The following is a 19,788-nucleotide window of genomic DNA, read 5'->3' as shown; positions in this document are numbered from 1 at the left end:
GAATTTAGTTCAATAAATTTAATAATTATCATTTGATGAGGATTAAAATTTTAAATTTTAAAAAATATAAAAATTGAAAATGATCAAACTATATCTTAAATTTTCATAAAGTGGAAAGATTAATAACAAAATTTAACTTACTTTCTAACATTTTCATTACATGCGTGTAATAAATAAAATGATTTAAGGTTTGAGTGTATTTATATTCAAATAAGATACAAAATAAAATGATTTTTAAATAGATAAATGGATATAAGATACGGACAATAAAGTCAATATTTAATTTTTTTTACGAATAATAAATTTAATATTTGAATCTCTAAATAGTGAGACTTGGTTTAATTAGAAATCGATTCAATTGAAAAAAATTAAAAAAAATTTAACACCAACTTATTTTATTTTATTATAAGAGTGTTTATGTCTTTAAATAATTTAATTTTTTTTAAAAAATTAAACAATTTTTTAAAATTAAAGTATATGAGTGACTAGTCAAGAGCTCTAAGCATTGAAAATAAATATTTTTACATAAAGCAACAGTTAACTCCTAAATTTGAAAATTGAAAATTTTCTAATTTAGTCATTCAACTTATTTTTGGTCCATAATAGTTATTGAATTTGACAAAAGAGTTTTTACTTTTGATCCATATGATAATGCGGCACTCTGGTATTGTGCTATTTCATTACCTAACAAAATTCTGATGGTGTTGGGGCTCAATCTCAAAGTGTCGCATCATCACATGGATCAAAATTGAGAAAAAATACCAAATTTAGGGATCAAGTTAAGAAAAGTTATCAATTTTAGGGACTAATTGTTGCATTATCCCGTATTGTTATAACCCATAAATATAACAAATTTTGAAACCCAAATCCATAATGAACTACTAGTACCCAAATTGTGAAGAAAAAGAAGCCCATGTCCAATTAAATTACATTACAATTACTACACAAAATCGTGGTTCCCTCCCTCGCCCGCCTTTCGCCATCACTGAGTTGAAGTATCGAGAATCTATCACTGTAAACCCTTTCTTTGCTTTTGCATACGTTTTCTACTTCTTTCTACTACTTTCTTCTTGTTTCTTCAGTGCTTCGATGTATCTTTTTCTCTCTATTTTTCTTTTCACCTGCGTTGATTTGTTTTTTTGTCACTTAACTCTTTGTAATTAGTGTAATTTTTTCCCTTTCATTTTTGTCATTCGCGATTTGTCTCTGCTGAAAAAAGATTGATTTTGCGTTTCTTTCTTGCCTTATAAGAAAAAAAAAACTGAAACTTTGTTAATTAAATTCAGAAAATGGAATAACATAATTATGAGCTTACGAGATCTTTAGCTGGATAAAAATTTTGGGTTTGGATTACATGAGCATTTTATGTAGATATGTTGAATATAGGCTTCAATGTTGGACTTCACTGTTATTGAATTTGGCCAATAAGCTTAAGAATCTGTGCATTTCATATATGTTAATAGATTTTGATGTTGAAGCATGCGAACAGCTTAGACTATAAGTTCCTTTTGGGTCCATTTGTATCCAAATCTTAGTAGACTAAAGATTGGTTTTGGGTTTAAATTGTTAAATGATTTAATTGATATGTTTGGGTGCAGACTTTGGATTTTAAGCAATGGATGATAACTTGTATGATGAATTTGGTAACTATATTGGACCTGATATCGAGTCAGACCAAGGGAGTGAAGGTGAGGAAGAAGAAGATGAAGACCTTCCTGACAGGCATGTCCAAGAGGAGGGACAGCAATCTGATGGGGAGGCTCCAGATGGGGTGTCTAATGGATGGATTACAGCTGCTAATGATGTTGATATGGATAATCAGATTGTTCTTGCTGAGGACAAGAAGTATTACCCAACTGCGGAAGAGGTTTATGGTGAGGATGTTGAGACCTTGGTTATGGATGAAGATGAGCAGCCTCTTGAGCAACCTATTATCAAGCCTGTTAAGAATATCAAGTTTGAGGTCGGAGTTAAGGATTCTTCGACTTATGTGTCGACCCAGTTTCTTATTGGTTTGATGTCAAACCCGGGTTTGATCCGCAATGTTGCCCTCGTTGGACACTTGCAGCATGGGAAGATGGTGTTTATGGACATGTTGGTTGAGCAAACCCACCATATGAACACATTTGATCAAAAGAGTGAGAAGCACATGAGATACACTGATACAAGAATTGATGAGCAAGAAAGAAGGATATCTGTTAAGGCAATCCCGATGTCACTTGTTCTTGAGGACAGTAATGGGAAATCCTATCTCTGTAATATCATGGAGACTCCTGGTCATGTGAATTTTTCTGATGAATTGACTGCTGCTCTTAGGCTTGCTGACGGTGCCGTGTTGATTGTTGATGCAGCTGAAGGAGTGATGGTAAGCATATCTTTTTATGCATATTACAGTAGCTTATACATTAATGCCCCCTTTATTTTAGCCTTCTGGTTATACCTATGCTTGAGAGCAGCCTGAATTATAGTTGGAAGTAGAAACGTTTTATCAAACTTTACGGGTAAGTGTAATAGTAAAATACAAACTCCTAAGAAAATGAGTATTCTGATATCTGTTGCAGTTAAATTTAGTTGTGCTAGTCAAATCTTCTCCAAATTCACTGCTTTACCGATCTTTGAATTTGAGTATGGTGATTGCTGCTCTTTGTAGAATTTATGAACTATGTACGGTTGTTGAGAATGATGCTTATGCTTTCATGTTGTAAACAGGTAAATACTGAGAGGGCTATACGCCATGCAATACAGGACCGCATACCTATTGTAGTTGTTATAAACAAGGTAAACACTTTTCATCAAGTTATATTGTATATTGTAAGCCTTTGATGAAAATGATGTTCCATACTTCCGCATCTTGCTTGTGTTCATATTTTATTCATTTTTGTAGGTTGACCGGCTGATAACAGAACTTAGTTGCCCCCCAAGGATGCTTATCATAAACTAAGGCATACCCTGGAAGTAATTAATAACCATATATCTGCAGCCTCTACAACTGCTGGTAATGTTCCAGTTATTGATCCTGCTGCTGGAAATGTTTGTTTTGCTAGTGCAAGTGCAGGATGGTCCTTCACTTTGCAGTCATTTGCAAAATTATATGTCAAACTACATGGAATTCCATTTGATGCTGAGAAGTTTGCATCTTGTCTTTGGGGTGATATTTACTATCATCCTGATACCAGGGCTTTTAAAAGGAAACCCCCTGCTGGCGGAGGAGAACGATCATTTGTTGAATTTGTGCTTGAACCCCTTTATAAGATATATAGCCAGGTGATTGGTGAACATAGGAAGAGTGTAGAGTCGACTCTCGCAGAGTTGGGTGTCACTCTTAGCAATGCTGCTTACAAGTTAAATGTTAGGCCTTTGCTAAGGCTGGCTTGCAGCACAGTTTTTGGTTCAGCCTCAAGCTTCACTGATTTGCTGGTTCAACACATACCATCTCCAAAGGATGCTGCAGCTAAGAAGGTTGATCACACTTACACAGGACCTAAACATTCTATGATTTACAGGGCCATAGTAGAATGTGATCCATCTGGTCCCCTTATGGTCAATGTGACCAAACTATATCCCAAGTCCGATTGTAGTGTTTTCGATGCTTTTGGTAGGGTTTACAGTGGTAGAATTCAAACTGGGCAGTCTTTGAGAGTACTGGGAGAAGGGTATTCACCAGATGACGAGGAGGACATGACATTAAAAGAAGTAACCAAATTATGGATCTACCAAGCTCGATACAGAATACCTATAAGCAGTGCTCCTCCTGGTTCTTGGGTTCTTATTGAAGGTGTTGATGCTTCAATTATGAAAACTGCCACCCTCTGTAATATGGATCTTGATGAAGATGTATACATTTTCTGGCCGTTACAGTTTAATACTCTTCCTGTTGTAAAAACAGCTACTGAGCCTTTAAATCCTAGTGAGTTGCCCAAAATGGTGGAGGGGCTTCGGAAGATCAGCAAAAGCTATCCTCTAGCAATTACTAAAGTTGAGGAATCTGGTGAGCACACTATATTAGGTACTGGAGAGTTGTACTTGGACTCAATTATGAAGGACCTTAGGGAGCTTTATTCAGAGGTGGAAGTTAAGGTATCTAGTTTGTGATACCCTTTGTTCTGTCCTAGTTTTATTCCTTAACTTAAAAATATAAACCCTAAAACCTTAAACCTTAAACCTAAAAATTATAAACCCTAAACTCTTAAAACCCTAACCCTTAAATTAAAAACACTAATACTAACCCTAAACCTAAAACCCCTAACTTTTAACTAAAAAAACCGAAACTCTTAACTTAAAAATCCTAAATCATAAACTAAAAAAACCTAAACCCTTAACCTAAAATTATAAATCTTAAATCTTAAACTTAAAAACCATAAACCCTTAAACTAAAAACTTTAAACTCTTAACCTAAAAACCCTAAACCATAAACTAAAAAACCCTAACCTCTTATCCTGAAAACATAAACCTTAAATCCTAAAACTTTAAACCTAAAAATCATAAACCTTTAACTAAAAACCCTAAATCTGAAACACTTAAAACCCTAACCCTTAAATTAAAAAAACTAACCCTAAACTTAAAACCCTTAACCCTTAATTAAAAACCCTAAACCTTAAACTAAAAACCTTAAACCCTCAACCTAAAATCATAAACTCTAAATCCTAAACTTTAAACTTAAAAACCATAAACCTTTAACTAAAAAACCCTAAACCCTAAACTTTTAAAACCCGAACTTTTAAATTAAAAACACTAATCCTAAACCTAAAAACCCAAATTCTAAATTTTAAACCCTAAATTCTAAACTCTTAACTTAAAAACCCTAAATCATAAAATAAAAAACCTTGACCTTAAACCTAAAACCCCTAAACCTTTAACTATAAAACCTTAAACCCTAAACCTAAAAACTCTAACCCTTAACTTAAATATAATTTGATAATTTTACTAACCATTAATACAATTATTAATTAATAATTTTACATTCACGTAATGTTAGATTTGAAAAAATGTTTTGACCGGTACTATCAATTAATAATTTGATATAATTTGACAATTTTACTAAATATTAATACAATTATCAACTAATAATTTGATATAATTTGATAATTTTACTAACCATTACTACAATTATCAATTAATAATTTGATATAATTTGTAAATTTTACTAACCATTAATACAATTATCAATTAATAATTAGATATAATTTGATAATTTTACTAACAATTACTACAATGATCAATTAATAATTTGATATAATTTATAAATTTTACTAACCATTAATACAATTATCAATTAATAATTAGATATAATTTGACTAACCATCAATACAATTATCAATTAATAATTGAAAAAAATATAATTTGTTTACAATTACATTCAACTATTGCAATTAGGGCATGATCGACTTATATGGCCTGAATTTTTACACCATTCGCACAACTTCTGTTGACTGACTGTTTCTCGGATATCCATATTGTTACGTATTCTAATCGAGCAAGGTCGACCCTTTGGTTTGTGACGTAATTCTCTATCCGATAACAACTTAAAAGGAGCAAGAGATACGGGTGGCCACTTACGTTCATCTTGGGTTGGTGGGAAAACATGTCTCCAGACGTTGTACATGTTTTTTAATTTGTCCACTTCGTCCACATAGCTCATCGGATCTAGACGGAGATTCTGACAAGCTGCAATAACATGAGCGCATGGATAACAAAGTGCATCAAACATCCCACAGTCGCAAGTCTTATTTCGCAAGTGTACGCGATATTGACCGCCAACAACTCCTTGGTGCGGTCTGTCAAGCTCTGTCATGCGAAATCATAAGTTGTCTCGATCGTGATACACTGTGTGCATGGTGTTCGCCCGTGCCTTCGCCTTGTTAATTTCTTGAACTACCTTACTGCACAATACATGGCATTCCTGCATCTGGCCTGTATAACTTGCTGCTCGCTTTAGAAATAGCGTTGCCAAACGAAAATATGTCTCTCGTACAACCGATGTTATCGGTAGATGACGCGTTCCTTTTAGAACAGAATTTATGCATTTAGTCAGGTTTAAGGTCATATGACCATATCGTAGGCTGTCGTCGTATGATTGTGCCCACTGTTTGAAACGTATGTTGCAAAGGTAGTCCGCGCTTTCTTCGTTAATTGAACGTAAAGTTGCCAACATCTCGTGGAAACGACCTTTATTTATTTCATATCTGTCAATATAAGTTCATAGCGAATATTACATACCACTTCTTCATTTACAACTAATTCAAATTGACAGCCGAAAGAACACAGAAATACCCATGTTGGTCACTTGTCGTCGTTCGCTCTTAAATGAATATTGCTTGTAGTAGTTGGAAGCAACGTGTCTTAGGCAATATCGATGGTGTGTACGCTGTCATAAGCTTTCCTGTTGATCAAATGCAACTAGTATACTGGCACCCTGATCTAAAATAACACAGATATCAGGTTGGGGGCACACATGCCTCCTTAGCCTAGAGAGAAAGAAATCCCAGTCATCAGACGACTCCCCAGGTGTTATTGCAAATGCAATTGGAAGAATTCTCTCACCGCCATCCTATGCCACTGCAAGCAATAGCCGATGAGTATACCTACTAAACATAAAGGTACCGTCAATTTGTACCAATAGCTTGAAGTATGGAAATGCGTATCGACATTGCTTAAAGGTCCAAAACAGGCGTTTGAACACTTCGCATCCACGTAGCAATCGACCGTTGTAGTACGCATGTTCCGTTTTAAGGTTTGTGATGGCACCTGGGACGTATCTCTCTAGCACTTGACACTACTACCATATTTTATTATATGAGGCGTTTCACCCACTATGCATATTCTCCAACGCTTTTTGCTTAGCTATCTAAGCTTTGCGGTAAGAGGGCGTGTACCCCATTTGGCTACGGATATTGGCAATTAACACCGGCACTGAAGTCTTGGGATCTGCTTTCACCTTGGGCAGTATCACACTAGCTAACATAGCTGAATCTATCTTGGGATGATCTTGTGACACACCTATAAACGGAGTACATTAAATAATGCAACATTACATAATAATAGTATTATTTAGAAACCGTCAATACTGTACCTGCAGCACATGTATGTGGACCTTTGTACTTTTTAATCTCCCACAACCCTGCCCTTTTCCTTAAAGAGGCGTAGATTTTCCATGAACATGTGCCGTCTTGCACCGCGCACTTCGCCTCAAAGTTATTAGATTTGGATTTAACGACGTGATAGTTAACGCCATTTTTGATGCTATGTTGTTTCAAAGCACCAATAAAACTATCCTTGTTGGTAAATTGATTACCAACTTCAAATTCACCCGAATCTAGCCCCGAACTTGTACGATCACGCAATCAGTGTGGTAGATCTGGAAACTCTAACGCATCATCTGCAGACAGATCGACATTATGCATGTGGGCTGGAGGTGAATATGCTCTGAATCGTGAATTTTTTTCTTCATCTGAACTCCTTTCAGCATCTTTAGGTTCTGTTGGAATAGGCTCTGGTTCAGAAAATAAGCCAACTTCTGCACCATCAGGCTCGAGCTCTCGAGGTGGATCCACATCGGAGTCATCTTCTAACCCACAATCATCTGCAGCGTACGAAGTCCCCTCACCGGTTGACGTTGTAGGGAGTACATCATCCCTTCTTTGGGCATTTCATAACGTCCTCAATTAGATGTAGATTGCCAATCACTAGAACTTGATGTCGTTCCCCAATACGTATTTCCAGCATCAAACATCGAGCCACCGACGTACATGTCCCATCCACCGATAGAGTGTCTTGTAGGGGATGTGCATTCGACACCGCTACCAAACATGGGCTGTTCTGTGTTTTGTAACCCGCTAACCGAGTGTCGACCAGGGGTCGTGTATACATCTCGAACACCGGGTCGTAAGTATATCATTTGGCGATGTAAATTGTACATATAACTGAATATAATGTGCTCCACTAGCAAGATGAGTCTGCACCATTGCCTCCAAGCTACGAGCACCTTTTATGTCGAACGAGTCATATGTTATCGAATCAACAAAAGAACAAAATCGATACGTAATAGACATAATTTTCATTGGCGTCGTTCCGAAAATTTTCGCCTAATTCTTTTATGAAGTTCTGTCAAATCTATGTTCTGGTTAAAAACCAGTCGCACCGTATTCTCCGACAAAAAAACAACACCATTCTCAGTGTGGCAAACCTCACCATCATAGTAAATAACAGCACTAATACATTTACTCATATTTGAAACTCTAACCTTTTTAGCCTCTCTAAATTCTTTCTGTTGTAACTTATGCATTCTCTTGAACATTTTTTGCCTCATTTATAACCTCAGCCCGAACATGCTACTGTAGCAAAAGCGCGTCCACGTGGGCGCGATTTCACAAATTCTTTTCATAAAGCACCCTGCAGGAAGCGTTTTTTATACTATTTGCTCAGAAACGTCAACTCGAAATTATTTTTTCCAGGACCTACTGTAGCAAAAGTGAGTCCACGTGGGCGCAATTTCACAAATTCTTCTCATAACGCATCCTGGTAGAAGCGTTTTTTATACTATTCGCTCAGAAACATCAACTCGAAATTATTTTTTTCAGGACCTACTGTAGCAAAAGCGCGTCCACATGGGCGCGATTTCACAAATTGTTCTCATAATGCATCCTGCTAGAAGCGTTTTTATACTATTCGCTCAGAAACGTCAACTCGAAATTATTTTTTCCAGGACCAACTATAGCAAAAGCGCGTCCACGAGGGCGCGATTTCACAAATTCTTCTCATAAAGCATCCTGCTAGAAGCGTTATCTTAAAAACCCATAAACACGAAGCGTGATCCAATTTTGAATAAATTATAATTAATTTAATCCATATATCCTAAACCCTAATCCCTTATTTGTTTACTTTTTCTCAAAAACTCTAAAAAACCTAAAAATCCTAAACCTTAACCCTAAAAACAAAAAAACCTAACGTGGGAAACACGGGGAAATCGCGTTCCCATGAGCGCGTTACCTGGCTGCAAATCGCGTCCACGTCAGCGCGATTTGTGTCCACGTAAGCAAAGCGCGCTTATGTGGACGCTAGTTGCTGACACGTCTCCTGACATCGCGCTGATGTGAACGCGATTTAGAGAAAAACGACCCATTCCGGTAAATAATAAAATATAGGGCCCATTTCGGTAAATTTAAAAAAAAAGGGATTTTTTTGGTATTTTTTCCTCTAAATTGTTATTTTTATTTGAATACTAATTCTTTTTTTGCTTTTCTATTTAGAGCTCTATTTTACAAGGTACATTGTTTTTAGAGTTAACTACTTAAATTTAAACACGCTTGTATGAAGTTTAATCGACAATAAAGTAATCATTGATGTTGATTTTATCACTAAAGTACTCTAAATTGCCAACCATATTGTCACTCTTCGAGTAGATTATTTTTCTTCTTTTTATTATTTAGTTTATGTGTTTCTATATTGTATTTTAAATTTGTAAATGTTTACATTTCTCTTTTCATATGAACTTTAATCAACAATAAAGCAATTATTGGTGTTGATTTTATTGCTAAGGTATTCTAAATTGACAACCATAATATCACTCTTCAAGTAGAGGTTTTTTTCTTCTTATTTAATTTGCGAGTTTCTACAATTTTTGTAGTTTAAATTTATAGATGTTTGTATTTTTTTTTCAAGGTAGGAAATAGAGGGGTTGGAAAAAATATAGGTCCAAAAAATGAGATTGGGCAAAAAAAAAGAAAACCCATTTAAAAAAAGGGTCGGGCTTCAGGTAAGGTTTTTTGGCATTGCCCGGCCCAAATTTGCAAAAAAGGAAAAAGTTGTTTTGTTGTTATTTCATTATTTTGTTGCTACTATTTTGTTGTTATTATAGAACTCTTGTTTTATTGTTAATTTTGCCACTATTTTAGAGGCATTTGCTTGTTAAGTTAAACTTATCTTAGTGCTATTTAAGTATAAAGACATTTTTAATTTATTTTCAATTTGTTGGGAATATTTATTTTAATATTTTTAGTATTTTTGATGTATTATTTTTTTAATTTTTTTATAAAAAATAAAATAAAATTTTTTAATATGGGCGGGCTGGGCTCGGGTTTTAGCTTTTTTTTCTGGACTGGGTTTGGATAAAAATTTAAACCCATTTTTCGAGTTGGACAAGAGTCGGGCCTATCAATTGGGTCTAGAATTTTGTTAAGGTCCGGCCCATAAACAACTCTATTTTAGAGTCATGGAGTAATTTTTATGTCATTTTCTTCATAAATAGTTAATTTTAGATATTAAATTTTTAAAAATCAAATAGATTATTTATAAATCAAATCCTAAAATGTAAAAGATAATAATGAATGAAAAAATTGTTTATATGTTTTAAAAAATAAAATTGATTAACAAAAAAATTATTATATTAAAGTAATAAAAAGTTAAACCACACAACTCGTGGTGATATATAAAAATATAAAAAAAGACAAAAAAATACTATCATAATAATAATTACCATATTATATAGATTCATGGATAAAGTATAGCTATTTTTTTATTCACTTAAATCCATAACTATTATTTTTAAAAATTTTGTATAAAAGATAAATTTTTTTTGAAACAATGTATAAAAGATAATTTATAGGTAAATCTAGGGGTTATTTTTTGAACATTAATATCATTATATGTTCTTATAATATCTACTTTTTTTGATACAATGTCTAGAAACTACTCGTAGCCCCCTCCCTTACCCTTAAATAGGAGGATAATACACTTCAACACACTCGAACTCACGTCCTACACTGGCAACAATGCCAATACCAATGGAGGTAAGACTCAATCAGCGAATGTAAGATTCTCTTGAATTGATTAGGATTTTATTTTATTTTTATTTATGGGAAATCTAGGGTTATTTTTATTGCCTTAAATTCAGAAGGATTTTATGTATTAATTTTTGTATAAAGGTACCTTAGAGGGAAATCTAGGGAATGAAATCTATAATGAGAAATAAAAGTGCCGGCCACAACTTTGTTCATATTCAATAATCTAATTTCATTCATCTATGCATCATTTAAATAATAAAAAAACATTTATTTAAAATATATAAAATAAATATGTTCTTAAAATATCAAAATACATTAAAATAATAAAATATTATAATTTAAATTCAAACTAATTTAAAGTTAAAACATGGTTCAATTAGATGAATATTTAATTATTGAATAAATTTACTATCTTCCACAATCTCATCCCTCATGTTTGCTTACATTTCATTTTATCATTTTAGGCCTAAAACCTCCACCAATTCAAATGGTTCATTTTACTATTTAAAAATTAATAAATATTAAATTATATAAATCTAATTTATTTTATAGTTAATATTTTTATAATTTTTTAAAAAATTTAAAATTAAAATATAATTTTATCATTATTAATTTAAAATTTTTATCAATTATAAAGGATATAAATGAAAAATGTGCCATTTTAGATGGGTCGGCTTCACATCATATACTGTCCAAAACAGTGGCAACTTGGTACTTGCAACTTGCAAGGCTCCGTATCTTAAAACTTGACCACGCGCCCATGATAACACGCCATTCACTTGCCGTAAACCATAGGGGCCGCTGTCCTCTTCATTATTTTCTAATTTTTTTTTTAATTATTATTGTTATATGTTTTACCTATGAATTATGAAACTTATATTTGTGAATGTTGATTATATTGGATAAGTTAATAATAATTAATTCCAATTTAAAATTTAAATAATTAAGTATTTATTAACATAATGTTCGACATAAATTTAATCTAAAGTTGTTAAAATCGGATTGAATTAGAAATCGATCGATATATTAATCCGAAATAAGACAAAAGTTTAATTAATTCATAAATTGATTGAACTGAACTAAAAAATCGATTGACTCAATGAGCAGTGGTGATGGTGGTGGTGGAGAAAGGGATTTAGCTGCTAGGGTTGTAAATAAATCAAGCTTGGACGAACAGATTTATGTTCATATTCGTTTGTTTATTTTTAAGTTTGTTCGTTCATGTTGGTAAAAAAATTTAAAATTTTTTTAAATTTTTTTATTTAAAATTATATGTTTATTAGTTAAATGTTATTAAATCTAAATCCAAAATTTGTTCATAAGAAATAAAAAAAAATCTAAATGCAAATCTAATAACTTAATTTCTTAGCTTCGGGTTCTCCAAAAGAATATTCAAACGAAATAAACAAAGAAATCAGCCGTATAACCCAAATTGGTAAAACTGCCATTTAGTACTTTAAATTTTGTGAATTTACAAGTTAATATCATAATAAAATCATACTTTGATTCTCTTTGAAATTTACAATTGAGTACCGTCTCATAAATCAATTTTTTAATTTCCCCCCTAAACATAACTATACAATGATACTAACTTTAGAAACAAATAGTTATACTTGAAAGTAAGCACATTTTGACAAGAAATACAAAAGGTGCCAAACATAGACTATAAATTTTAGGTTAAATTTTGCTATTAATTCTGTATTTTACGAAAGTTGCAAATTTTGCTCATGTGTGATCTTAAATTCAAATCCTACGACAACAAACTTAAATCAACCTTCGATCCTTACTTGATGAGGCTTTGCACTAGATAAACATACAAAGAAGGGCTTTAGAAAACACAAGAGAAATGAGAGAATGTGAAAGTATATTTCACTCAAAAGCTAGATTGTGTACAAACGAGAGAGAAAGCCTTCACTTATATAATAGGTAAGCTCCTACCTTATTAAATGCCATACAAGTGTGGATAGTTTTTTAGCTTCCGAAATCTTCTACATGGACTTTTGGAGTCTTTCGCGACATTCCGACAACCTCATGGTTTAGTTTTCTTGTGTTCGTTCCATTCCAGACTTGTTTCCATGCTTCAAGTAGCTTTGCTCACAGGTGGACTGTGACGTACTTTAATTTAGTCATTTTAAGTCTTCATACTTTTCAAAATTTAAAATTTTAGTCTTTACCGAGTGACAACTGTTAAATTTATTAAGTTTTACTATTTCCAAAAATCTAATACGGCAAACATATTATCATATGTGTAATGTCATGCGAGCTTTGCTATTTCCACATGTTACTCACTAAAAATCCAATTAATGGATTAACAATCCTCATCTGTGTTGAGATTGAAATTTCGAAATTCAAAAAGTATGGACTAAATCTACAATTGTGTGCATAGTACATGACTAGTAATTGAATTGAATCAAACAAATTTAATTGCTACTGTTTAGGTCAGAACTAAAATTTAACAAAAGAAAAATGCAAGGACTAAAAATGATCAAATTAAAATATAAAGACTAAATTCATAATTTTTGAAAAGTAAATGGATTAATAGAAGAATTTAACCTAAATTTTAAATCGAAAAAGTAGGGATTCAAGTGTAGGGACTAAATATCAAACTTTACAACAGTGAAGGGACTGACTGCAAATATTAACATTTTTATCCATTTGGCTGAAAAACTAAAACTAAAGAACGAAGCCGAGATATCGTCCCCAAATCCCTGACATGAGTTACAGAATTGACAGAAAAACAAGCCCAAAATCTCGATTTACGATATACTATTAAAGCTACTAATTTTCTTTCTTTTTCCTTAAATTCAACTTTGCATTCTTTCTTATTTTTTACACTAACAAATCACAATCTATAAACTTTGCAAAAAAGATTTCTTTTTTGGATTTTGCAAAAAAACCCAAACTTTGCAAAGACTATATAATCATTACAGCATCTTCACCTATTTTCCCATCACTGGCTAATACAGAACATCAACGTTGTATTCATTTTAACAACTCTCCTTCTACAAAAATAAAATTACACCAAGCTTTTAACAAGTTTTCATGGTGAAAGAAAGATTGTAAAACAAACCCTTTCCCAAGCTTAAGTTTCCTTTTAGTTCTTTTTACTTTTTTTATTTTATTTTTGAGGATCAAAAGCGAAATTGTGCCAAAAATGATCTCTGTTTTTGAAAACAGAGCACCTAAGGTGTTTTTCATTCTTGGCTTTTTGATTTGTTTTTCATTGATCTCGGTTCGAGTCGTGGGGCAAGTATCGCCGGCTGTTTCCGCCTGCGATGCTACGAAAGATCGGAAGGTCGTGCATTATGGCTTTTGCAACGCGTCGTTGGGGAGAGACGCGAGGGTGGCTGACTTGGTACGAAGGCTCACATTGCAGGAGAAAATTCTGAACATAGTGAATGGTGCTGGGAACATTAGTAGGCTCGGGATACCGAAATACGAATGGTGGTCCGAGGCTCTTCACGGGGTCTCTAATGTCGGTCCCGGCACCAATTTTAGCAGCTTGGTTCCAGGAGCGACAAGCTTTCCTCAAGTCATCTTGACAGCGGCTTCCTTCAACACTTCTCTCTTCGAAGCCATTGGCAAGGTATGACTTTGATGTTTAATAAGACGTGCCGTGCATCGTTTATACGTTTTTGAACCCATTTTTTTTGTAGGTGGTCTCGACGGAGGCTCGAGCAATGTACAATGTTGGGTTGGCAGGGCTAACATTTTGGTCACCCAACGTTAACATATTCCGAGACCCGAGGTGGGGAAGGGGACAAGAGACAGCGGGAGAGGACCCATTGCTGAGCAGTAAATATGGTTCAAGTTATGTCAAAGGTTTGCAACAAACAGATGATAATGCCGACCCTTCTCGACTCAAGGTGGCCGCATGTTGTAAACACTACACTGCCTATGATTTGGATAACTGGAAAGGGGTCGACCGCTACCATTTCAATGCTGTGGTAATGTTTATAAGTTCAAAGTTTTAATTTGATTTATAGGTAAATTAATTCAGGCCGGATCGGATTTGAATAATATAAATTTGATCTTAATCTAATTTAGCCCGAATTTAAATTAAATAATAAAAAATATTTATTTAATTTATGACTATTATTATCCTATTCATCATTAGAGTAAAAAAATCTACAAACAAATCTAAGATGATGTCATATGTATTCAAAGTGTTGTACAATTATAAAACAATAAAAACACTTGACGGCATCTTAGATTCCTTTGTGAAGCTCTTTTACTCGGGTGGTAGTGGATAGAGTAATTATACTTTAATACCTTTTATGTAAAATTCTTCTATATTGTGTTAGTGGAGTTTGAAAATTCCACATGCAAGGTTAAATGAGTGATACATATTCATTTAAGGAGGAGTAAATTAATAAAAATTATTTTTAAAATTTAATTATTCTATGCACAAATAGTGGAATAAAACAATTTCGTAAGTGGATTTAGGATGTTAATATCTGTCGATTTAAAAAAAAAAATTTGCAATGACATACATCAACATCTAAACATCTTGAAAAAAAATTATTCTTATGAAAATATAAAATATATTTTTCAATACACCAACTCTAAAAATAGATCGAAATTGAACCGAATTAATGTTTAAGCATGAAAAAAATTTTGGGACTATACCTCGACTGAAACTCAAACCTAAACTTTAACAAATATCTATAATATTAATACTATACATAGACTAAGGTAGACATAACAGATAACTCATGATTGATTTGTGGATGGGTTAGGTAACGCAACAAGATATGGATGATACATTTGATCCGCCATTCAAGAGCTGCGTTATTGATGGGAATGTGGCGAGTGTTATGTGTTCTTACAATCAGGTTAATGGTAAGCCAACTTGTGCAGACCCTCATCGTCTTGCTGGGGTCATTCGAGGCCAATGGAAATTAAATGGGTACATAGTTTCGGATTGTGACTCGGTGGAAGTGTTCTTCGATGACCAGCACTATACCAAGACACCTGAACAAGCTGCTGCCAAAGCAATTTTGGCAGGTCAGTCTCTTTCCTTCGAACCTGAAACATCTATTCAAAATCAGTTCGAAAAAGACCTGAATCTGATTCGGTTATCGCAGTTTGAATTATTTAATGATTATTTAAAAGAATGAAAATTTTGGGTGAATAGTCCATTAGCTAAGTGCTAAATGAATTGATGTTTACTAGGGTTGGATCTCAACTGTGGATCATTCCTCGGCCAACACACAGCAGCTGCAGTGAAGAAAGGGCTTTTGAAAGAATCAGACATCGATAATGCCATCACTAACAATTTTGCTACTTTAATGAGACTCGGGTTCTTCGACGGTGATCCTCGAAAGCAACCTTACGGTAAACTTGGCCCGAAAGATGTGTACTGCAGAGAATCAGGAGTTGGCTCGTGATGCTGCGAGGCAAGGGATTGTGTTGCTCAAGAACACTGCTGGGTCGTTGCCTCTATCGCCCGCTGCTATCAAAACCTTGGCAGTAATTGGACCCAATGCCAATGTCACCAAAACCATGATCGGAAATTACGAAGGTACTCCAACGTCATATTCGCCATTTATCTTGATTGAACTCTTTATTTATTTTTAACATTTTATGTCCGGTCCAACCCGTCCATCGAGTTTGATTAAAGAAATTATTAAGAAATTCATAATTTTCTTTTTTAAATTTAGTTCATCTGTTTGTTCAATCGGGTTTTTATCGATTCAACTGGTTTGATTCGATTTTCGAGACAATTTGTTCAATGTCTCCCAATCGGTCCGGTTCAAATAACTTTAGTTTCATGTAGTGTTATTTGAATCGGACTGGTTGGACTAAGAACCAACCGATATATCGGTCCAAACATAGGGGTTGAACTGACCTCTAAACGAACAACTCGAAACCGGTGAAAAGGAAAACTGGGACAAAAGCGACAGTTGAACTAGTTTTGTAATTTTTTAATATTAAATTTTTTAATTTTCAATAGTTACATATATAAATAAAAAATATATTATTAAATTAAAAAACGGGTTAGAGAATAATTTTAAACTCTTTCAAATATCAAGCTGGCATTGAGGTTAAGTTGAATAAGCTGCATAATCTTTCAAATATCATGCCATTGGTGAAGCCAGGGGGTTGGTAGGTGTTCTTGTCCCCTTAAAATAGAAAAATTTCCATTTAAACCGTTTATAATTTATAAAATTTTAAATTAGTAATAATAAAATTACACTTTAGCCTTCTAAAAATAATTAAAAAATTAATTTAATTATTTAAAAATAATAAAAATATAAACTATTGTAAAAATATAAAATTTAATTTCATCTCAAAATTTTTTGACTTCTCGCATGTATCATGCCAAGTATAGGTTCATATATGACGTTTACTCTAAATCCTGGCATCATTGCTTGGATCATGTACTTGTCTATTTTATATATATAAAAAAAAGTAATTGAACTTTTCCAAATAATATGATTTAACTTGCATCATGGGGAGCCTTTTGCAGGCATTCCATGCAAATACACAACACCATTGCAGGGTCTAACAGCTTCAGTGGCAACAAAATATCTGCCTGGCTGCTCCAATGTGACTTGTGGCAATGCCCAAGTAAAGGAAGCGAAGAAACTAGCCGCCACAGCCGACGCCACCGTGCTTGTGATGGGCATTGACCAATCCCTCGAAAGAGAAAGCTTCGACAGAGTTGACCTTCGTTTGCCGGGACAGCAACCACTTCTCATAAAAGAAGTTGCAAAGGTTGCCAAGGGACCTGTGATTCTTGTAATAATGTCGGGTGGAGGCTTTGATATATCGTTTGCCAAACACAATGACCAAGTTGCAAGCATCCTTTGGGTTGGTTACCCTGGTGAAGCTGGTGGAGCTGCCATTGCTGATGTGATTTTTGGGTATTACAATCCAAGTAAGTCATTTATCATCAGTATAAAACTAGAACTTCGGTGTTCATTGAGTTATGTTTCTTCGGGTTGGGTTCAAGTCAAACACATTACGCATTAATAGTATTAGAATCGACATCATTTATATTCATCCAAATCTAACTTGATGTAAAATACGGCTTTCAAATTTTAACATTGTCAAAGGCGCCACTCTTTCGCGAGAAATCTTCAGAGTGTTGTCTGCTGAGTAGTTGGTCAGACCCTCAATAATGCTCGGTATTGTCCCCGAGTCTTGTTTGGGGTTTAATCTCTTGCCTTCGTTGAAAACTAGATTGCCATGAGCGGCTTAGTTTAGGAAGAGGAAGCACTTTAAGGAATTAAACTGTACATGGGACACACGACCACCCACCAAGGGGACGTGAAGGGAGAGGGTTTAAACCCTTGACCTATGGCATATAGATCATCACTTAGGGGAATATAGTACCACTTGGACTAGCACCTGGGGACAATAGTGACCATTGTTGGGGGTTTAGCCTGCTGCCCGACAGATGGTAGTTCAAAAACTTCTCTTGGAAGAGTCTCTTCCCCCTCACTTATTTGTATTTATAAATGACTAACTCTAAACTTTAAATCCTAAACGGCTAAGTTACCAGGTTTAGACATTGAATATTACATTCAAACTTAATTTTTTTTAAACAAATTTAATTTTTTTTCTCAAACTCATTTTTCGAACCTAATATTTTCTTTTTCAAACCCTTCCAAATATTGGACAAATTTTTAGATTTGAGTAGGTAATTAGACTCTTGGATGAGTCTATTTCTGTTGCTCTGACTTTTCATTTTACTTGAAGTAGTTGTATCAACATATGATACAAATGTAAATATATGTCTATCTAGTGACCCTCTAAATGCAGGGGAAAAGAAATTAAATGTACTCGTATTTAACACTTTATTTGAATTTAAGTAACATAAGCTTTCTAAGTTTAGGCTGAAAGGAAGGGGGTAGGCACTGGCCCCTGCCCTAAACTGGAAAATTTCTGCTTTGAATCTTAAAATTCATAAAAGTATATAGTAAAATTATAGTTTGTCTCCGCATGTTAGAATTTCAATTTAATTTTTTTGAAAAAAAAAAATATAAATTAAATAATAAATTATATTTTAATTCTCATAAAAATATAAAATTTATAATGTCGCTCCTTACAATTTTTTTGACTTGCCCTGTATAGGTGGAAGGCTTCCAATGACATGGTATCCCCAATCATATCTTGATAAGGTCCCAATGACAAACATGAACATGAGACCAGATCCCCCCAAGGGGTACCCGGGAAGAACCTATAGATTCTACACTGGAGAAACGATTTATTCATTTGGACATGGGCTAAGCTACTCCAAATTCAGCCATAAAATAGTCAAAGCACCTCAAACTGTATCCATCCCCTTGGACGACGATCACGTTTGTCGCCACTTGTTGGACTGCAACTCAGTCGAGGCCGTCGAACAACTTTGTAAAAAAAGCGTAACGTTTGACATACATTTGCGAGTTCAAAACAAGGCAAGGCACGGGGGAAGCCACTCGGTTTTGTTGTTCGTCACTCCCCCATCGGTGCACAACTCGCCTCGGAAACATTTGATCGGGTTCGAGAAAATTTCTTTGAAAGGGAAATCAGGGACATTGATGAGATTTAAAGTGGATGTTTGCAAGGATTTGAGTGTAGTTGATGAACTTGGAAGGCGAAAGATTGCATTGGGACAATATGTGTTGCATGTGGGGAACTTTAAACACACATTGAGCTTGAGGATTTGAAGATGAAAATTTGTTTTCTTTAAAATCCCTCACTTCTTTTTTTCTTTCACTTTTGGCCTAAAATAAGTAGCAATTTTCTCAGCTTTCTTTCTTTCTTTAATGTATAGCCAATTGTTCAACATTTGAAACCCAAAACTGAAAAAAAATGTTGATTTTCATGTTTTTGTATGGTAGATAATAGCATGTTATCTAAATTGGAATGTGAATATCGAATATAAATATGTTTTTATATGAATAATTGGATTAGCTACAACATATGAAATATGATTTTTTTAACAATCTTATTATAGGTTCTGGTTATATTTTTTTTTTGACACAATGCCTAGAATTACCCGTAACCTTTTCCAACC

General features: G+C 33.9%; 2 pseudogenes; both read left to right on the top strand.

Annotated features, from left to right (window-relative positions):
* Positions 1–1,034: 1,034 nt before the first annotated feature.
* LOC107898914 (110 kDa U5 small nuclear ribonucleoprotein component CLO-like) lies at positions 1,035–4,094 on the top strand (annotated as a pseudogene).
* A 9,503-nt stretch (positions 4,095–13,597) lies between these two features.
* Positions 13,598–19,638, top strand: LOC107898086 (beta-xylosidase/alpha-L-arabinofuranosidase 2-like; annotated as a pseudogene).
* The last annotated feature ends 150 nt before the right edge of the window (positions 19,639–19,788 follow it).

This window comes from Gossypium hirsutum, chromosome D04, assembly GCF_007990345.1.
Source record: "Gossypium hirsutum isolate 1008001.06 chromosome D04, Gossypium_hirsutum_v2.1, whole genome shotgun sequence".
Lineage (NCBI taxonomy): Eukaryota > Viridiplantae > Streptophyta > Magnoliopsida > Malvales > Malvaceae > Gossypium > Gossypium hirsutum.
Note: the sequence above shows the minus strand (reverse complement) of the source record. Positions and strands in the feature narration are given on the sequence as shown.